Source organism: Cyprinus carpio, chromosome B1 (genome assembly GCF_018340385.1).
Source record: "Cyprinus carpio isolate SPL01 chromosome B1, ASM1834038v1, whole genome shotgun sequence".
In the NCBI taxonomy this organism is placed as follows: Eukaryota; Metazoa; Chordata; class Actinopteri; order Cypriniformes; family Cyprinidae; genus Cyprinus; species Cyprinus carpio.
The window spans coordinates 32,375,690-32,398,194 of record NC_056597.1 but is presented as its reverse complement, the minus strand read 5'-3'; the positions used below and the strand labels follow the sequence as shown (position 1 = coordinate 32,398,194).

The 22,505-nt window shown below is 36.1% G+C and overlaps 1 long non-coding RNA gene and 1 pseudogene across 1 annotated transcript; both read left to right on the top strand.

Annotated features, from left to right (window-relative positions):
• The first annotated feature begins 228 nt into the window (after nucleotides 1–228).
• LOC122135943 lies at nucleotides 229–1,737 on the top strand. Its single transcript, XR_006153796.1, has 2 exons — nucleotides 229–381; nucleotides 1,673–1,737. It is a non-coding gene; the product is annotated as an uncharacterized LOC122135943 (long non-coding RNA).
• Nucleotides 1,738–3,651: 1,914 nt separating this feature from the next.
• LOC122135796 lies at nucleotides 3,652–14,252 on the top strand (annotated as a pseudogene).
• The last annotated feature ends 8,253 nt before the right edge of the window (nucleotides 14,253–22,505 follow it).

Here is a 22,505-nt window from a genome sequence, read left to right as displayed (position 1 = left end):
CACATCTATAGGCCATCCAAGTCTTGGTACAGTATTAAATAGTAAAAAAAAAGAGGAAAGACCTGACCAACACAGCATAGATTCTAAGGCTGTAGGTCAGTTTACTGAAAACACTCACAGAGGTGCTGTAACACCAGTCCTGAGTTTTCAAATTATTTTTTTCTTTTAGTTCTTTTTATCTTTTTTTATCTTTTAAACTATGTTTCCAACACTCTTTGACCAGATGAGAGGACGTGAAGAGACAGAAGATTAGGACGTTTCCTCTAAAATGAGTCAACAAGAGAAGAGAGAGGAGGACACTGCCTCTAAAATAAGCTGTGATCAACCCACGAAGAGTCAGCCCTCTGCCTCCAGTGAAGCAGAAATGACCTCTGAACCCAAGTAAGACATTAACCATTTTAGCGTTTGGCAGATATTTTTATTCCACTGTCTTAGCAACAAAGATTCATGAACATCTATCTATCTGTCTATCTATCTATCTGCCTAATTCTTAGCTGCTGATTTATGTAACCTCTTATTTATTAATCTCATGTCGCAATGAAATACTGGACATTTCTTTTTCCGTGTGCTCAAAAAATGCTTGACTATCTGGCCGCTTATAGGTTTTGAAAAAACCCGACTCTTGGTGAAGTAGTAATTCTTCCAACTCCGTAGCCCAACAGGATGATACACTGCACTGAACTTTTTAATGTACAGGAAAACATTTTTGCTGATATTTAAACAGTTTTCGTACGCATTAATAATGCTGTATTAATTTCCAACGGAAAGCATTTCACAGTATAGTATATATGATTTTTTTTTTTGTTTTGTGGTTGAGGGAACACGTGGGAAAAAGTCACCTGTTCAACACTGTATCACTGAATAAATCACGGCTCGGCAAACTTTTTTTATCGCTGTGGACAAACGAACGCCAAAGCATTTTTAATACACATCGTGTTTACGCTTCTAGTCACTCACGCCAGAGCGGTCAACATGTGAAGCCGATTACAATGTTGTGTCTTTCTACAAACAAACAATGAACCGCGCCCATAAACAACTTAATAGCCACAGAGCTAATTTTGAAGACTCGGAAATAAATGCATCCCACCGACAGCAGTTATTAGACATTGCGACTGATACATACTGTTTGTTAGTTTTGCTTATTATGCCGTTTTAAAAACAATAAGATAAACACAAACTGTCCATATAATCTAAAATGTTGCAGAATAGTGGAGGCGAATGAACTGACAGGGTTGTGCAGCGTGCGTAGGTGACGAGTTTACGCGCCACAACACAAAATCACCCGCATTTGGCTGGTGGCGGGTGCTAATTTCCATCCCTGGTTACAATGCTTGGCAAATGTCACGACTTTCACTTATAGCCATGGCAAAGTCACTCCATAAAACTTAATGCCAAGTTAATAAATGTAAAATGTAATTTTGTAGTTAGTGCATTTTAAACTATTTAGTATGTTTTGGAAAATTTAAGTATTTCACTGTCAGAATGAAAACTCTTCAAATCATTTACTCACTCCACAACTTGTTCCACACCCCTTATGAGTTTATTTCTTCTGTTGAACAGATGAAAAAATGTTGGGGATCTGAACCGTTGATGCGCCTTCATTGACTTGTCATAGTATTTTTTCTAATATGAATGTGAACTACGTCCTTTAATTTTGTTTGTTGTTTATCAGCATCACAAAGAGGAAGAAACAGAGATCTCCAGAACCCAGCAGTGTGTCTCTGAAGAGTGACACATCCATGAAAAAACCCCCTATATTCAGTGATTCAGCAGTGACCTCTGACTCTCTGTTAGTATAAACATACTTGCTACTTTATATTGGTGATCTCAGATGAACAATTATTTAATTAATATAAAAAAACGTAAATGCACATTAAAATATGTTAATCAAAAATATGTACTTATAATCATGTTCAATATTCTAAACCCTGCCTCCTGCTTATTATAATTATAGATTTTACCTCGATTAATGAACACTACTTTATATAAAAAGCTGCTTTTGAACATACTCATCTTGCATAACCTTAATGCATTTTCCATATCTGTCAGGTTGGAATACATTCAGATGATTTCTTTTAAGCAGCACTGCTCTAAGCGGAATTGTCTTTTTGCAGAGCGGCAACAAAAAGGAATGACACAGATGCAACTCAGTTATCTTCTTACAGCCCACTCTCAGACCCACATCCGAGATGAAAGAACTGAAGGAGGACCTACAGAAACACACACGGGAGACTGGAGAGTGCAGAGAGTCAAAGACCAGCACAAAAACCAGAATGACGATCAAGTAATGAGAGATTATTTAGTGGAAAACAAATTCCAAACCGAAATGAAAGTTCTCCTGAACAGGAATCTACCCACAGAATCTACATCATGTAGAGAAGAGAGAGTGAAGGATTGAATGAAGAAAATGGGTTTTACAGGCTGGAGAAGCAACACAGCCAGAACCACAACACTACAAGACACTCCAATCGAACTGAACTAGACAATCTTTAAAGCCTAAGATGAAGCAGGATGTGCGGAGAACGACCCGATCAAGACTGTTCTTACTAAAGGCATCGCTGGAATCGGAAAAAAAAAACCGTATCTGATGCAGAAGTTCTTTATGAGAATGGAGCTGCAGGGAAAAAGCCAATCAGGATGTAGATTTCTGTTTGTGCTTCAATTTCCGAGAGCTAAACTTGATTCAGAGATCATCAGTACAGTCTTACAGAACTTCTGCTGGATTTTCATCCTTGAAACTCAAGATTCTGGACTCACAGATTTATGAGGAGTGTAAAAGTTATGTTCATCTTTGATGGTCTGGATGAAAGCAGAATCACACTGATGTTTTCAGATGATCAGGAAAAGTTTGTGATGTGCCTGAGAACTTCATCAGTTGGCTGTGTTGATGTCAAAGCATGAAAGGAGAGCTAAGATCCCCTCTGCTTCTCATCTGGATCACCTCCAGACCAGCAGCAGCCAATCAGACCCCTCCAAATCATCAACCGTCTGACAGAAATTCAGGGATTTCACGGAGCCTCAGAAGGAGGAATCTTTCAGAAAGAGAATCAGTGCCAGCTTCAAGCCCAGCAGCATCATCTCACACATCAGACGAGCAAGAAGCCTCCACATCATGTGCCACATCCCCGTTCTTCTGCTGGTATCTCATCCACTGTGCTTCAGAAGCTCCTGGAAGAAGAATAGTCGTGCAGTGCAGAAATCCCTGCAAACTCTCGACTGAAATGTACATTCCACTTCCTGATGATTCAGATCAACCTGAGAAACCAGAAGTATGAAGAGAGAGATCCAGAGAAAATCCTGCGTCAACAGAGAAGACGTGATTGTGAAACTTGCTGAAGTGGCTTTCAAACAGCTGATTGAAGGCCAATGTGATGTTCTATGAGGCGGACCTGATGGAGAGCGGCAGAGCGTTCACATGAGCCTCAGGGTATTCTGGGATGTGCACTGAGATCTTTAAGGAGGAGTCTATGCATTCCTCAAGAGGAAAAGTCTTCAGCTTCATTCATATGAGCGTTCAGGAGGTTTCTCGCTGCTTTCTATGCATTTTACTATTATGTAATGATAAATCTTGATAGCATTGCAGTGTTGTGAGGTGAGCACAATCTGCATAGAGAGTTATTTATTGCAGTAAATAGGTCCTTGAGTTTAACAATGGTCAGCTGGATCTGTTCCCTGCGGTTCCTGATGGGCATCTCAATGGCAGTTCAATCAGAGACTCTTGCAGGATCTACTGACACACCAGAGAACAGCTCTGAGAGTATCCAAGGAGAACCACACACGTACATTAAAGAGAAGATCAAAGATGGACATGGACTGTCCACTGAAAGATCCATCAATCTGTTCCTCTGTCTGCTGGAAGTGAAAGATCAGACTCCTGTCCAGAGAGATTCAGGAGTTTGCGAACTCAGACAAACCACTCAGAGAAAACTATCTCCTGCTCACTGCTCAATAATCAAGACATGATTCAGATGTCGGAGGAGGCGCTGGAGATGAGAGGACCTCAGAAGAAATGCAACACATCCGATGACGGGGAGGAGAAGAAGACATGATACCAGCTTTGATCTACTGCAGAAAAAAAGTGTTGTAAGTGTTTAAATCAAGTCTTAATTTAATTTGGATGTCTTTTACTAGAATTAAACTTATATTAGTAAAATTCAAGTAAAATATAAGGTTAATAATTTAATTCTTATGTGACTTCAATCTCTTTCAATATTTGCTGGCTGTAATCTCAAATGTCAGTGGTTGTAAGAGTTTGTCATCAGCTCTACAATCCTCAAACTGTGTCCTGAGAGAGCTTGATCTGAGTAACCAATGACCCTGCAGGATTCAGGAGTGAAGCTCCTCTCTGTGTGCCCTGAAGAGTACCAAACTGTCAGCTGGAGAACCTGAAGTAATACAAAAACATAAATATAAAGGGTGATGAATGGTAGTCGGTCATAATGTTGAATGTATATTTGTAGATGATCGGAACTGGTGTATCTGTAGGTTGTCTGGCTTGTATGGTGACAGAGGAAGGCTGTGGTTATTTGTCTTCACACTCTGAGTTCAAACCCTCCACACCTAGAGAGCTGGATTCTGAGCTACAAATCATCCAGGACAATCAGGAGTCCAGCTGCTCAAACATAAACTGGAGGATTCAAACTGCTTACTGCAGATACTCAAGTACGTGGGACAGTTATGACTCATATGTGTGTCTGTATGTCAGGGGCCACCAAACTTAGTCCTGGAGAGTTTAGCTCCAGCTTGCCTCAACACACCTGCCTGGAATTTTCAAGTATACCTAGTAAGACCTTGAGTAGCTGGTTCAGATGTTGTTTGATTCGGTTTGGTCCCTCCAGGACCCGAGTTTGGTGACCCCGCTGTATGATTGATTGGGGTACCTAAAGGCCAGGGACCAACCAAAGCCGACTTCAGAGAGCTAACAGCAGTGACTAAAGCCGACGGTGTTTTTCGCTTTGCGTCGGCAGCATCTGGACCAAAAAACCAAAAGCTGTGCTTGGAGACACACTGCCTCAGACTACAGCCGAACTGCACCAAACTAACATGTGCATTCTGCGCCTGCGTCAGGAGGAATCATCTGTCTATAGCAGCAGCTATCAATAGCATATATTCGTCATTCAAAAGGGAGAACCCAAAATAAGTATATATAAGATATGCGAAGATAAATGAACACGTAAACAAAAGCAGCCCTTGCTTACAGGAGGTAGACATCCAAATGGGTAATACCGCCGCGTGTACTGCCGCCGCAGGGCCGCGGTGTTAACTGCAAGTCAGTCGCGTGTTAAAATCATTTGCGAAACTACCGCCAGGTGGGCGCAAAGGAGGATTGCCGAAATGAATGTAATTGTAAAATAAAAGGAAGACGTGTAAAACAGCATAACATTATAATATACATTATAACATCCTTAAAAAAAGCCATTAAAAAATAGGATGTCTTAGGCTACAGTCTACTTATCAAAAATTTAAAGAAAGACCTTATAAACGGATTAAAAGTGTTATATTAATAAATGTTTTGTATTTTGTATTAGTAAATGTTACATTTACATTATAATTAGTAAAGGTTTTAATTTCGGTTCATTCTTGGTAAAAAAAAAAATAATAATAATCTTCAGGTTCCATTTGCAGAGCGAAATGAGAACGGTCCAGCATTTACAAATAATTCTTATTCACTCTGTTATTATTCTTGATTATTCAAACTGCTTTGCATTTTTTAATTATGCCTTTACTGTGTGACCAAAAATTATGAATTGTGACTTTGATCGCGCTGGTGCCTCACGCGCACATATCTGGAAACAGCAGTCGTTCATGAGCCATGCGGCGCGAGCAGCGGTCCACTTTGGCATATTTTTACTCATTATGATTTTTTTTTCGTCGATACTGAAACACGTGTGAAATCCAAAGCCTATTTTACATAATGAATAAGAGTTTAGCTTCAAATGGGCAACATTTTTGGATTTGTCCCGAATGAGAGAGATAAGCCCAACCTTATGTATCACTTTAAATTATTTAAAATTATTATTTTTGTTTTGTTTATAAGCCTGTATATATTATATACTGCAATTATATTTATCCATTAGAATTATATATTTGCCATTCTTGTCTGTTCTGATAAATTTGCTGAAATTTAAAGATTTGTTGTTAAAGTGAAGGGAACTAAAAAAATCCTGTTGGTACATTAGCCTATAGCATTATTAGGCCTGCCGTTGTTATTCAGAATGTAATAAAATGCAACTCTCACAAATGTAATTTTTATTTTTTAGCGTGTTTTAAAAAAAAGCAGCAAACGAAAATAGCCGATTAATCAGGTTAAAATGTGTATTGTGCGGGTTAAGAAATCTTACATCATATACTTAGGAACAGAGTATGGGCCTAATCTAAGCTATGTGTGTTAACTATTTACAAGTTTTGTGTAGCTATAAATTTTATCCAGCTTTATTTTTCCATTTCATCTGCAAATGGACTTGTGCATCACATTCAATTTCCACGCGCTCAATCTGGCCTCCCACGATGGCTCCAGCTGTTGGACAATTTCAAAATGTTTGATATAAAGGTTGCTGTCACATTTTATACAGGAATTGTTCATTAAAAAAAAAAGTCAAAATATATTGTTAGTTTTATGCTAAGATGCAATCAAGGTCTTCAGATACTATAAAAGATACAAGTTAATTTAGACGATTTAACATGCACTGGGACATTTGTTACTGTTTCAACTTATAAAACTCCTTGAGATTTTTAAAGTCAGTTTAATAGTATTTAAATTCAAGTTGAATATAGTATTTTTTTTAAAAAAGGTTTTAATTGCTTAAATTATTTTCTATGAATTAATATATCATGACTTTTTTCATCATATCATTTTTTACGAGCTGTATTCGTTTTTCCTTTTCGGAAACCAAGAACACACCTTTTTTTTTTTTCTTTTTTAAAACGATTAATCGCTCACAGCTCTAACAAGGTTTTATTTATTTTATTTTTTTGAGGAACGTGTCACTGTCAGGGGAGTCACATCATCATTAGAGTTGCAAGTTAACTTCAGAAAATGGAAAATAAGGACTAATAGAGGTTCTTTTTTTATTCTTTAGTTATAATGTTTATTCTTGAAGACAATAAGTATTTACTCTTTAAGAAAATAAGGGACGATCCAATATATTTGTGGAATGTACAATAATATAGGCCTATGTCTGTCCATTGGATTTTAAAAGCATAACAACGGAGGTCTATGAAAAACATTTCTATGATGCATTTTTTTAAACAATGGCACTTAAAGTTTTCAACTAAAATATTATTTCAACCACATCGCCTGTGAATAAAATAAATGCATACTTTTCAATGAAAGAACACAGAGTGTGTAGGTTGCTTCTGGTGTTTGGATTTGGTACTTCAAATAATGAGCTCCAAGTTTAAGAATAGCCTACAGGTTGTGTTTGTTTTTTTTTTTTAATTTTTTTTTATTATTATTACTTCTATTTAACAGCATTAGCTCAATGAAATACATCTGTCTTCAGGCTAGACTGATTGTTTCCCGCCTTGCTAAATGTTGGGCTCATAATCGTGTAAGTTGTATTCGCCTCAAACTGATTTTATAAAATCCAAAACGTGGACGGTGAAGCTGGGTCAGTTAGAGCTCGCGCGCGCGGTGAAGCGGGAGCAGCTGCAGAGGATTCCGCTTGGTCTTAAAGCCTGCCTCAAATGTCTAACGTTCACAAACGTCTACGCTTTTCTCAAAAATAATGATTTAATATCAATTGATAATTTGTTATTATTAGGGTTCTAGTGATAATAATATATATGGGCTGCGAGAAAATAATGAATAAAAAAGAGTAGGGCTGACTGTGAGTGCAGGCATGTTTCTAACCCCAGTAACATGACACAACACACCGTTCCTCACAGCCAAAAAAACAGACTGAGTTCAGTTCAGCTGGAGGGGGTTGGGGGGGTAGTTCTGTATAGCTTGTGGGGGTCGAGATAAAGGTGTGAATCTCTTGGTCTTTCATATGCACAGTGTCTTATGAGGGTTTGCATACTTGCAGAACAGGTTTTTAGGAAATATTGGTTTTAAAAAAAACTGTAAAGAAAGGTATGATCCACTTCAAATGGTGACTACTATTATTATAGTAGTATATAGTATTGTTATTATAACTTTAATTTCAGAGGAAGTTGCCTTAACTAAAAAAAACACAAAAAACAACAAACAAACAAAAAAAAAACTGTTGCATTAGGGCTGGGCGATGGCCTAAAAAAAATCCCGGATTTTTTTTTTCACAAAAAATCAGATTTACGATTTAAATCGATTTTTTTTTTGCCTCCCTACTTAAAATCAATATACAATGACAAATAAATGTTCAAAACAAGTTTAATATAATTCTTTCTATTTACCAGTCAAATTTATAACTGAGTCAAGATGATTATTAAAAGAAGTAGTGTTGTTATTTTAATGCTGGAAAGACCTTTATTTTATTTATAATTTTTTTTTTTTAATACTAGCCCATCATGCATCCATCCTCCACTCTGCGTTAAGAGCTGTTCAGATTAAAACTGGCAGCTCCAGTGAGTCAGTGTCATGGACGTCGGACAGAAGAAAGTGTAACTATATTTTTCTAGTTTATATTTTCATCTCGTTATGCTGCTGGTTTAGGTTATGTATTTATTTTTATTTCTTTTACTCAATTATTTGTAAATATAGCAGACACTGTCTAAACCGTGTCTACACCGGACGGTCTTGTTCATTTCTAGGGCCGAAACATCTCTCACTCGGCAGCAGGTATGTCAGAGTGGAGCGGGCAACAATTTTCCCTCGCGCTCCGAGCATTTAATAATCACTCCACTCGCGCTCACTATTCACTGACTCCGCACTCACTCCGTGGATAAAGCTGAAATGTTATGTTCATAACGTAGCCTATAAAAAGAAAATAATAAATAAATAAAATAACAGGAAAGTTTCAAAGGGGATTAGGTTATTGTGTGCAAACTTTTTGTCCTACCAAACGCCAAACTAATAACATTGTCAGCATTAAAAGGTATAATTGCCGCATTCTGCTGTGCAAATTTTGTTTGTGATGAAAATAACAGTACATTTTCGTCAGGTTGCGTCAGTTATATGCATTTCTTACAGATTTCAAAATCAGTTACAGACGAAGCAGCACTGTAAAATTACCTTTGTTTGAATGCATTATTGCGACAGCGATTACCTGTGAATCTGCTGTATCTGTTTAAATCATGCTTTAACCCGAAAATAAGGAGTAAAAGGAAGATAAAACTCCTTGAGACCTAGCCTGTAAACGCTCTCGACTATTGCCGTCATTATAACCTTCTGATCGGAGAGATTGTGTGTATCAAGCTATAGCTAAATATGTTTATCATGTGAATTATTGCTAAAATGTAGTTATATTACGGGCTGTTGGCATGAATTGTATTCGTGATGGAGCGGGTGCTGGAGCGAGTGAAAACCACAACGCTCCTGACTTTTTAAAAAATCCGCTCCTCGCTCCAGTCAGAAATAACACCGCTCCGCTACTGTCTCAGACGCGCGGGGGGGAGGCTTGAGCCCAATCACACAACTACGAGCCCTGAGTGGAGCATCGGCCGTTTTTATTTTTTTGCGTCCATACAATATTTTTTAGAGTGTGAAATATAAATTTTCACAGAATGTAGCCTATTCATGAACAATATATTGAAGTTTCTCTAAATCCCAAACAGAGTCCAGACATCAGTAAAGTATCCGTTTATGAACATGTTTTATAGGCTTTTTTTACAAACGTGACAAAATACACAAGAGTTTTTATATATTTTGTAGACCTTATGTGATTTAAAATGCACAAACCAGAAGCACAATATCTGCAGAGAAGGGCTGGCCATTCTCAAAACATAAAATATCAATTTTATTTCAATTTTATTTTTCGCGTTTCAGAGACAAAAAATCAGTGTTAAGACATCTCTCCATACAGACCATTCTAAAAGAAGAATTTATGCAAACGCGTATAAAATGCTTTAAAAACTTTTAACAGAGATGTCTAGAGGCTATTTAATAGGTCTGCCTCCCATGTAAGATTTTTCTAGTTACTTGTCGTCATCATTTGTCATTATTCAACTAATCGCAGGTTTATATTAAATTTACATCTATAATCCATAATGAGCCTTAATATATTCCGCGCTCAAGCACATGCTTAAGTTTGCCCCAAAGCACCAAGGCAGAAGTAGCTTAATAATAGTGAAAAAGGAGACATTTTAATTATTTATTAATAAACAAATGTTTTCTTGTCGGCTGCAAGATGAAATTCACAGTGCTGACTCTCTCCACATGGACGCGCCTTTAGAGAGAAATGCACCTTCACAGATTACACAATGCTTTCGTTTTGAATTGATTCGTTTTTTAAAAGACATTTCAAGCTTTCTGTAGATATATTTCTCATGTATGCCGAGACACCACAATTTTCAGTTATTTCATTATCAGGAAAAAAAAAAATCACGTGACCGAGAGGGCGCCTCCCTGTCATGCACGCGTAATAATTTTTCGCACAAACACTTGAATATGAATAATAATTCACATTTTGCATATGCATTACAAAGCAAATATTTTTTTACATGCAATTATCCAAAATAAAACCAGACAAGATTTGTAATGAAGATAAAATATGTAGACAAATAAGAATAAATGCTGCACGTGCACTCAGCATCATGCAGAGCAAATCTTGCACTGATATTTTACGGAATATTATACAAACCTGCATTTAAATGCAGCTACAATGTATTTATTTATTTATTATTTATTTATTAAATTACATGAAAGCAAGTAAAGAAGGCTGAGAGTTGTCCATTAATGAAGCTCTTTTTTACATCGTGTGTATTTCGAGAACTTGAGTTTAATCATGAGGACGTTTTATTAATCAGTCCATTCTTTAGAGTTTCAATGATTTAGTTAAATTGTGCAGGTTTAATTTATTCGTTTCTTGTTTTAATTAGGCCTAAATAATGGGAGCGAAATTATTCAGTGCCTCACTTTTTACTAAAATAAAGAAAATAATTTATAAAACAGCAAGCCTAGCTCACTATGCTACCACTTTTAATGCTCCAATGCAAAGTAAACCACAATTTCTTTTGAATAATATAAACACATAATTCATATTATATAAATAATACTGCACACTATTTAAATGTGTCTAATCTAAAATATGGTGTAGAGAAAAATATAAGCACAGGCTTATAGGCTTGATATTTATCCTGCTTGAATTCGTTCTAAGAAACGCACATATCTTCATAAGGACTAAACTTTCATCTGTGGATATTAAATATTTTTTCTTTCATTTTCCCCAACTGCAGTCAAAATATAACACTTCGGTGAGGCAAAGCTGACGTCTATTTGCGAGAGTTTCGGTTTTTTGGTTTTGTTTTGAAGGTTTTGTTTATTGGGCCAATAAGTGTTCAAAAGCTGCAAATGCACTTTGCCGACGCCCCGGCGGTGGTACGAGCGGCGGTTAGAAGTAACGTTTTGGATGGCCACCTACTGTACCATTTCTAATATCAGTTATGTTGATAACTTATTAATTTTAAGCGGCTCGTGTTGTTATAAAAAATATTATCATATTTGAATGCTTGAGATTCACAATCATTTACATTTAACTATTGACAGATCAACACCGTAAACACAGGGCTTTAAATACACAGGATAACTATCAACAAGACAAATGTGAAAACAGTGAGGCACTAATGAGGGAAACCAGAAGAACTACACAAGACTACACAACTAAAAACAAAGGAAGCAGGACCTAAATCAATCTAAATCAAAAAGCACAGAAAAAGTGTTTACTATATTTCTTGCACTCTATGTACAGTATGTGTGTGTACATCATTTGAGTTTGGAAGGATGAAGCTGATGGGTCTGTAGAGTTTGGAATGACTTGAGGGAGAGTAAATGTAAAAAAAAAAGTTTCAAAAAACTATCATTTTATTTGCAGTTTAATAATCTACTTTCATATGAAATAATTTTAGTTTTTGTTTGTGTGCATGCTTTTGTATAGTTTGGACCATGGAGGACATTTCAGAATCAAACCAGGACTGAGAAAATGTAAGTTAACCCCTTCCCCCCCCCCCCCACACACACAATTCAATTCAATTCAATTCCATTTTTAATTCAATTCAAATGAGCTTTGTTGGCATGACTGTGGAGTAGCACAATGTTGCCAAAGCAATAAGCAGTGAACAAGTTATACAGGCATATAGATAGATAAAAAAAAATGTATTCATGTCCATATCATACATATATTATTGCATATAACACACACACACACAAGCTATGATAGCAAATACAAAGTATATATTTATAGAGAGCACTGATAAAGAAAAGGGAGTTTTAGCCTTTGTCCCTCATAATACGGCAGGAGGACACATAGTGCACTGCCAGGTGGATACACTTTTCTTTCTCTCCCGAAATATAACAGAGTTTCTCTGTGTTGCTCACTTGCTGGAATTCAGGCACAATTTGAGCTATTTTGGGTAAAATTTTGCATTTGCAGCTCTGTGTCGGTCTGTCTCCACACTCAGACTGTTCCAGGGTGTTGTGGGGTCTTAAAAAGTATTAAAAATTGATAAATCAATTTAGAGAAAATTAAGTCCCTTAATAAGTATTAAAAAGTCTTAAATACCGTTTTCCAAGATATAAAATTTTGTTTTATATAACATTATGTATATTTGTCTGAATAGTGAGGTTCTGTGTAGTTTATTTATGGAATCCTGCAATAATTGACGTCATCTGTTACGGCTCTCACTGACTGATTGCGCTGCTGCCGCTCCTGCGATTTTTATATCCGCTCCCGCAAACATTCTAATATTGTATATAATTATTAGGCATTCAGGGCACTGCTATCAATATGTGTTTTTTTTTTAAATCCCTTTTGAATGAGTGCTCACAGTCGCAGTTCACTTTCACTTTCACTTTCGATTTTGAGGCCACAAAACAGCTATGGTTTGCAAACAGTTATAAGATTTGATGTGACAAATACATCTTTTGAATATATTGTGTGAACTTATTGCCCCTTTAGCTCGCAGAGCTTTATTTTCCCTCTTCAAAAGGTTTTGTCAGTTGTTTTGTTTATTGGTCTATTTTTTATTTAATTTTTTTTTTATTTTTTGGGGGGGTTGCATTGGTTAGTCACTCAATTAATTATCTTGCGCTTTATTCCCCACCTTCTGAATTATGTTGTACTGATAAGGAGTTTTCACAAAGTAGGTCTGTTTAGTTGTGCTATTTTACAATCAATATATAGTAAAGGTAAAGTGTCGACGATATAACTGGTTAAAACTTGGAGTGGAGATGGGGTCTTAAAATGTATGGCAAGAGTCTTTAAAAAGGTCTTAAAAGGTATTAATCTTAAGTCCATGATCCCTGTATATACCCTGTGTTCACTCAGACAATACTTCGTCAGGAGCTTTCTCTGACCATAGTCTTTCATTTTGATAAGTAAGGTGCTGTAATCTGTAGAAGTACTTTAATTTGTTAATTTGTTCTACTTTGCTCTCTCTCTCTCTCTCTCACGCACACTCATGTTGCATTTCCATGTTTTATGAGGACATTTCATAGGTGTAATTGTTTTGTACTGTACTAACTGCATTTTTCCTTTGGTAAAAAAACTTTGGTCATGGGGACCAAAAAGAGCTCTGATCTCTCTTCTTGTGTTCAGATGCCTGTGATCTCACACTGGATCCAAACACAGCACACACTCAACTCATCCTGTCTGAAGGGAACAAGAAAACAACATGTGTGAAAGATCATCAGCTGTATCCTGATCATCCAGACAGATTTGCGCAACAAGAGCAGGTTATGTGCAGAGAGAGTCTGACTGGACGCTGTTACTGGGAGGTTGAATGGAGCGGCTCAGGTCATGTAGCAGTGACATATAAAGAAATCAGCAGGAAAAAGTGGGATTGACTGTTGGTTTGGACTCAATGAAAAGTCCTGGAGTATGTATTGTTCTGATATGAATTATACTGTCTGGTACAATAATAACAGCACTGATGTATTTGGCCCTTCAGCTCGCTCTAATAGAGTAGGAGTGTATGTAGATGTGTCGGCCGGCATTCTGTCCTTCTACAGTGTCTCTGACACAGACACACGCACACACATATACACATTCAACACCACGTTCAGTGAACACCTCTATGCTGGATTTGGGGTTTATCCTGAATCTTCAGTGTCTCTGTGTCAGATTTAACAACTCCTTGTGAAGAACCACAGACACATACAGAAGTCCATTTCCATTCAGTGTGTGAATTATACTTTGACTTTCAGGGGTGTTTGTTTTTTCAGTATAGCAGTTTTGTCCAATGCACATGTGTGAACCAAGGTCATCAAATTTAATTTTTTTTTTTTAATTATTATTTTTTTATAATATGCATGAGTAGTGAAGATTTGTGTTGTACACCGTATTATTGGAATTAACAATTTAGGACAACCATTAATTAATAAAATGTTTTTGTTTTTTTTAACACACACACACACACACACACACACACACACATACAGTACAGGTCAAAAGTTTGGAAACATTACTATTTTTAATGTTTTTGAAAGAAGTCTCTTCTGCTCATCAAGCCTGCATTTATTTGATCAAAAATACAGAAAAAAATGTAATATTGTGAAATATTATTACAATTTAAAATAATAGTTTTTAAATTTATTATACTTTAAATTATCATTTATTTCTGTGATGCAAAGCTGAATATATATATATATGCTGAACTTTTATGGTATCTCCTGTTGCATTCAGCTGAATGAAAACCCTTTATTTTGCGGCATTTAGCCTGTTTGGCACCTGTTGACAGTGAAATGACCCATTTAGGGGCAGTCGAATTTACATTTATTTATATTAACTTATTATTAATTTAGGTACAGAACAATGCAAACTATTCTTTTACACTTTTAAATGGGCAGTTTTTTTATGTATTTCAGGGGTGTCAATTTTTATTTAGGGGGTCATACCCATCAAAAAACCCCATCCATGTAATTCACACCCTGCTTCCTCAGAGAGAAAAAAAAGAAATAGAAAAGGTAATTGCAATTTTTACATCTTGCAATTGCAACTTTTTTTCTTACAACTCCGACATGAGTTAATAGTCAGAATTGCAAGAAACATATTTGCAGTTGTGAGCTATTGTCACATTGTAATGTATGAAGTTGCATTGTGAAAAGTCCAATTGTAATATAACTTTGCAGTGTGAAATATAAAGATGTCTTAGCTAAAAAATGCATAATTAAAATACTGAACAATTAATATTCTTTGATACTTTTTGTTACTACCTTGACATTTTATGGTACTATTTATACGCAGAAATATATATGGTACTATATACACAGAATGTATACACACACACACACACACACACACACATACTCCATGTAAGCACAGCGGTCATGATGTGATGACGCTCTGCGCCACTAGAGGGTGTAAGTTTGTTTTCACGTGACTGCAGTTAAATAAACACCACACGGGTAAAAACGAAAGTAAAATAAAACATTAAGACGCCATTTCGTGGCTCTAAATCTGTGAACACTGAGTAAATAAAATGCTTCATATTTTATGGCAAGTTAAGAATTTATTCTTCATGACTTGTCATATGAAAATGACCCGCTATATGATTTTTGATCTACCTTAAATTGTATAATTATATTTTGTTTTTTTTTTTTTTTTTTTTTTTTTCTACTGACCAAAATGGCAAAACTTTGACAATTACAGTGCTTAAATAAGTTAGACTACTATTAAAATGTAATTTTACATATTCTACAACATCATTAACAATGTCCTCCTTGTATGTAATTGTTTTATAGGCTATACGAATATTTCTTCATCAGCTACAAAAAAAAAAAAAAAAGTTTGACGGTGATATTATTGATTTTAAAGATATTTCACTAACATAGTGAACAGAAGCGTTATTGCACATAAAGTACACTGATCACATTATAAACAATAACGATGTTGAGTTTTGGCTCAAACGCTAGTGCTTTGACGCGCCTTTACAAAAACTTCCGTATTACAGTATATAGTATATACTCGACTATGTACAAAATAAATGCTGAATACTGCATCCAAATGACCACATTAATATTAAAAAATAAAGGTACTAAAGAAGACACCACATGTAAACCACATGTAAATGATCATATTTTGGGCTAATATATAATTTCATATTTCCATATTTCCAGTAGCTTAGCTCGATTCATGGACTGCTGAAGCAAATATTAAAACTGCAACAAACAGTAAGAAATTGGTAAATAAATCTCCCAGAGTAATACAACACAGGATGTTTAAAGTTAACTATCAATGCATCTGCAGTTATACTTGAGTTTAACTTGTATTGCACTGAACTTTAGCTCCAATACCCTAAATGTTAAGAAAAAAAGTTCTAAATCATACCAGATGTCCAGCACAATTACAAAATACTAAAAAGTAATCAAATACATATTTTAAATTAATTTAAGCTGACAACAAGCTGGATAATAATAATGGATTCAATAATAATAATAATAATAATAATAATACATAAAATTGATGTAATAAAGCACAAGTTCAATACTATACAATGTCTCTACCTTCACCTTCAACATGCATGTGTTTATTTTGGGGTTATTCAGTGTGACTGCATGGGGCAGAAATAGAGAATTACGCGCAAAGTCTATATCTAATTGTTTCACTAAAAACTATAATCAGTGTTGGGGTAGTTACTCAAAAAATTTAATTAGTTACTAGTTACTAGTTACTTCTGTAAATTGTAATGAGATTACTTTACTAGTTACTGCATTTGAAAAGTAACTTAACTACTTATTACTTTACTTTCTTTTTTTAGGGCCCTATGAAATCCATTTTATTTTTTTCCAAATTCCATTTTTCCGGTTTAATTTTTCTGGGTTCCATTTTTTTCTGTTTTATTTTTTTTCTCAACTCCTTTTTAATGGTTCAATTTAATTGTATTAATCAAAAAGCATATCTAATTAAATCATAACACATACATTTTCACAACAATTTATTAAAAGTTTAACAAAAAATTACATGCTCAAAAAAAAAAAAAACCTACATAGGGCCTTATGAAATGTTTTATTTTTTATCAAATTATGTTTTTTTGTTTGTCTAATTATTTAAATGCATAAAAAACAACTTAATTTATTCAATTTTTTTTTTTTTTTTTAATAGCCTTATTTTAATGCATGTAAATATGTCAATGACTTGCTGAAGTGCACGAAAACCACCTATGTATGTATAAGACCCGGAAATAATCTCTCTCTCTCTCTCTCTCTCTCTCTCTCTCTCTCTACTGTATAAAAAGTACATTATAGATAGCCTAATTCTGATACATGCGATCCATTATGACATGTAGGCATTTTTATATTTAAATAGCCTACAGAAAATTATTATGGATTGCAATCCTTTATTTTTAATATTTGGCATGTTTGTGTGCTGCTGTGCTGTGTTCATCTCTTTTTTTCTGTCCTCTTCTTTCCTTCAGTGATTTTGCTTGTAAACAAGCTTAGACAAGCTGATAGGACTCTATAAATAACATATTTTGTGGCTCAGATAAGATCCAGTGTGGTTTATTTCTTTGCTCTTGGCTGACATGTGGCATTGCTATGGCCTGCTTGTGGCCCGGATCTGGCAAACAGGAGCGGTCCACCCAAGTGCCATCATTCCACGCTACATGTGGGCCAGATCATCATTCCACATGTGCCAGATGTGGGCCAGATCTGGGCCGACAATATGTTGCTATCTGGGTTGCGCTGCGCCTTGCGTCGCATTGCGCCGGGTGTATGATAGGGCCCATAATATTGTATTGTATTGTATTATAGCTATTATATCCAAGTTGTCTGTCTGGAACGCAGCATTAGGTTAACGTCAATAAACTATCGTTTACTACAGTTAAGAGCCATTGTGACGTTTCAGCACTTGACAAACGGATAGCGTCTCCTAAGTAGCACTTAAAGCACAGCTACGTGCGATTGCTTTACGTGCATTGTACGCAAGTGAAACAATAACGAACGATCGTAAAATTACTCGTAGAAAACGTTCTTAAGCGCTAAGATCAATCGTTAACCCGGCCCAGAATTTTACACATAGACAAACACGGCTTGTGTAACGCAGGAAAGCACGTTCCTATAGTCTAGTAAAGTAGTGTAGTTACCAATATTATTAGAGTAATGCGTTACGTTACTTCGTTACCAAAAAAGTAATATAGTTACTGTAATCCATTACTTTGTAACTCGTTACCCCCAACGCTGCCCCACAGGACAAAGTCTGAAGATATTTTAAAGTCTGGTAGTGTTTAAACCCTCAGTTTTGTGTGTGATGCCCAGTTTTTCCTTTGTGACTGTTCACAGTTTTTGTAAATGTATGATGCCTTGTGTTTTAAAGTCATTCCGATCACAACCAACTGATGCAGAAAGGTGTGGCTTGTTGCTAGGAGATGCTTGACAAATTAAAACAATATGTGTTCTAAAATCGTCTTTAAATATCAAACATGTTTGATCTCCTCCAACTGGATGGAATTAAAGTCTGAAGCTAAAAATTGTAGTCTGTGAGCCATCATAAAATACACAGTTTTCTATGGAATCTGTCAACTGAAATCTTCAGACTTGCACTGACTTTTGGCAACTAGGGTTGTGTTATCTGGAATGTTAATAGTTGGAATGTCTTTTTGAAAATATTGTTGTGTTTTCCAGGCTTTGGTTTGTGGGGTATTGAGATCTGAGATGATTTAGGATGTTATAGCTTGAAAACTCTAGGAAGAGATACATTTACAAATTTTAGTCTCAAAATAATAAATAATCTTAAATAGAAAATCAGTATGGTTGCTTTCTCAAGTCAACATAAATATGATATACTTTGTGCAGCATAGTCAGTTTCGTTTATTATAATAGCAGCTTCACAGAATAAAAAAAATAAACGGTAATAAAAAACAATTTAAACAATTTCAAGAAATTCTGTAGCAAACTATGTGGCAGTAAACTGACAGATCCTTCTATTTGTTTTTATGCTGTTAAGAAAAAGAAGATTAAAGACGAACCACTACATTCCCTTCACTTGCATCGCTGTATGTGTAAACACTTACATACTGTCAGTGATCTTACAGAACATTTGAGTATATTCTAGCCAACTTCTAAATATGTCTGTATTTTCATCTTCGTGTATTGTCCAATTTCCGAAATGAGCTTCGTAGAAAGCATTTTTGTCTAGCGTACACAATGTAAACTGAGCAAATTACTGTCACGAACGTACACAAACAGAGAGATCCAATAGCAGTGTTTATTGGGTTATCCAAAATCGTAATCCAGTCAGGCAAGGTGTCAACATCCACAAAGGCAGTCCAAAACAAGAAACATGACAACACTAGGGAACACGAAAAGCATTGGGCTAGCATTATGGCATAGGGGCTGGCGGCCATCTTGTCTGGAGACACAGGCGTAGATTCGGCCAAACTGTCTGGAGAGATGGGTGTGGTGGGTGTATCCCACTGAGCATGATGGTGTAGGTAACTGGTGAACCCCCAAAAGTCCAATATCTCCAGCCCCTTCATCTCCCACCCAGGCACAGGGTCATCCAGGCAGGCGTTAAACAGGTTTTTAAGTGCCTCACCATTATACCCCAGCCCTACTGCCATAGTCCAAAACTCTTGAGCCAAACCACCCACCTCACTCCCCCTTTGACGAAGGGTGGTCAAGTTCAAGAGTCTCCCCCTCCGCTCCTCCATAGTGTCTGGGGAACGGATACGAAATCCCACACCACTGGACCTGGGCATGATGGAGTCCTTCTGTCACAAACGTACACACAAACAGAAAGAGCCAATAGCAGTGTTTAATGGGTTATCCAAAATCGTAATCCAGTCAGGCAAGAGGTCAATATCCACAAAGGCAGTCCAATACAAGAAACAGGACCTCACTAGGGACCACAAAAAGCAGGGTAACATAAACCAAGGACTCCATGACACTGATAGAAACAAACAGGGTATATATGGACAAGTGACAACGATGAAAGTGGAAACAGCTGAGGGCAATTAACCGTGATGAATCGGACAAAGGCTTGTGGGAAATGTAGTACCTGCAGTGAGGTGACTATATGGGGAAGTGAGACCACTAGAGACACACCCAGGGATACACAGACCAGACACTGTGACAATTAAAAATAACTTCAATTTGAGATACTTAGACTGAGAATGAAATTGCAGCCATGTCAGTCTGCATTCTTGAATCTATGCCCACAATCAAACCATGATGTGACGAGTTCTCAAACACACACTGATCACATATGATAATATGATCAGTGTGATGATATGATGATATGATAACTTCATTGTGGCTGATATTTATATGAAATGCATAGAAATGTCCTGTCATCCTGATGGGAGATTTCTAGATATCCACACTATAGTTCATTTATATAAGTGAGTATAGCAAAATAAAGTAAACTGTGACATATTATACCCCAAAATTCTTCATATAGTGGACTACCAGTAAAATTGAAAAAAATAAATAAAATAAAATTGGGGCCAAAGATTATTCAGACACTTTGACCTGAGCATGTTTTGCCTAAGTGTTTTTTCTTGAATTGCTAATGCAACCTTTTTACACCACAGACTGAACTAAACAATGCTTGGTAATTAGTCGACAAAGTATTGACAGTTGTGTAATTTTTGCTTGATTGTAGTCCATTACATACCTTTCTATCAAAGTTATCTGACATTATCAGGATGAATTCGTTCTGACACAGTTTAACTCTTGTCATATTTTATTACCATTTTCTAGACTATAGCAAATAAACTGTGATAATATGAGAAATGTTGAAGGTGTCTGAATAAATGTAGTTTTGACTGTATATTTAATTTTTACAGTGAATACTATGCAGTGCTATTTTACATTTGATTATTCTGTTTCTGTACCTAGACACCTACAAACTTGAAAAAACCTAAATATTGTGTAAATAGCACAAATAAATAAACATACAAATTAAATTATTTCAAACAGGGCCCACTGGTAAAACCTGCACCTGTGCCCCGCTAACCCCACGGCCCTGTTTATGACAATTTCACATGCAACTCCATTATATATTTTTGCTCATTCATATTTGCCAATTAGAAAAGGACAGCACATTACCACGTACTGGAAGGCAACTAAGTTCAATTCCACCATTCCACTCACACAAATGCTGTTCACATTCGAGAATTCAACACAGTGCTGTACTCGAAGAAGAGTTTGCTGTTGGTATCTATCTATCCATCCATCTATCTATCTATCCTTTGATTTATTTCTAAAAACAGACAGAACATAATAAGTGAACTGAGACCAAGTATGACTCCTGGGTGATGAGCTGCAGAGCAATCGGCTGGTTTCTAGGGAAGGGAGTTTTCGACTTTCATTCCTCTGAGCCACAGTGGGAGTTTTAGAGGGTGTTGTGAACTAGGCTACGTATCCTCTATGGTCATAGCGAGGTTAATGTGAAGAACAATATCAAACACATGCTGGAGGTGTACCTGGAATCTGGAGAAGACAGGACAAAGCGAAGGAGAAAATGAAACAATACCATCAGTCATCAGTGTCTTTGTAGTCTATATAGATGTGAGCTGCTGTTCTCTTTCACATGTCACAGATCATTCAGAAGGTGTAGTTTTGTCATGTTTCCTGCAGGAGGAGCTGGAGACCTCTGTCAATGTGCTGGGACAGGATCTGGATCTTATTATTTGGTTGTTAAGTGATGATGTAAGAAGCGCTGTTTCCGTTTTAGATGGTGATGTATTTTGGTTTTGTTAGGGTGTTTTTTATTGGTGGTGTTCGGGTCCAAGCCTCAACTAGCTTAAGTTTTCAGTCGTTTTTGTGAACACTACAGGCTCCATGCTCACAGCGTCCCAAACAAAAAATTATTTGAATATTTATTTATATTTTCATTGTCTGGCTATCTGGGATTTCGGTATGGACTTAAAGGTTAGGATTAGAATTTTTTTTGTTAAGGATGTTTAAGTTTTTGGTTGTATTTTATCACATTTTGTTTTTTTGTAGTGGTATTTTGTTGAGCGTTTGGACAAGTTTGACAAGTAACAATATACAATATCACCTTCCCAACTTTTATTTACCTTATTTATCTCACATCAAGCTATTTGTCACAAAGGGCAAAACCCTGCAAAAACACAGAACTGTAAAAGTTCTTACAGAATTTGCACACCTTGAGTACAATTTATTCCACTTCCACTTTTACCTCCACAGCTTTATGTTCTTCTTCATCATCTTTTTCAGATTAATCAACTGGCAAACAGGTCGAAACAAGCTGCAGACTGTAAACATTTTGGTCAAATTTGTACCTACAGTAGTTTAAAAATCAGGAGCATGTACAAAATCTACACTATATAGTCAACATTTGAAGTGGATCAAAACCTTCCCTCAAAGTTGTCCTAAAACCAAAATGTGTTCTTGTCTTAGTACAACTTTGATTAACTTTTTTGATCCACTTCAAATGTTGACTACTGTATTAACTTACTGAGACTGT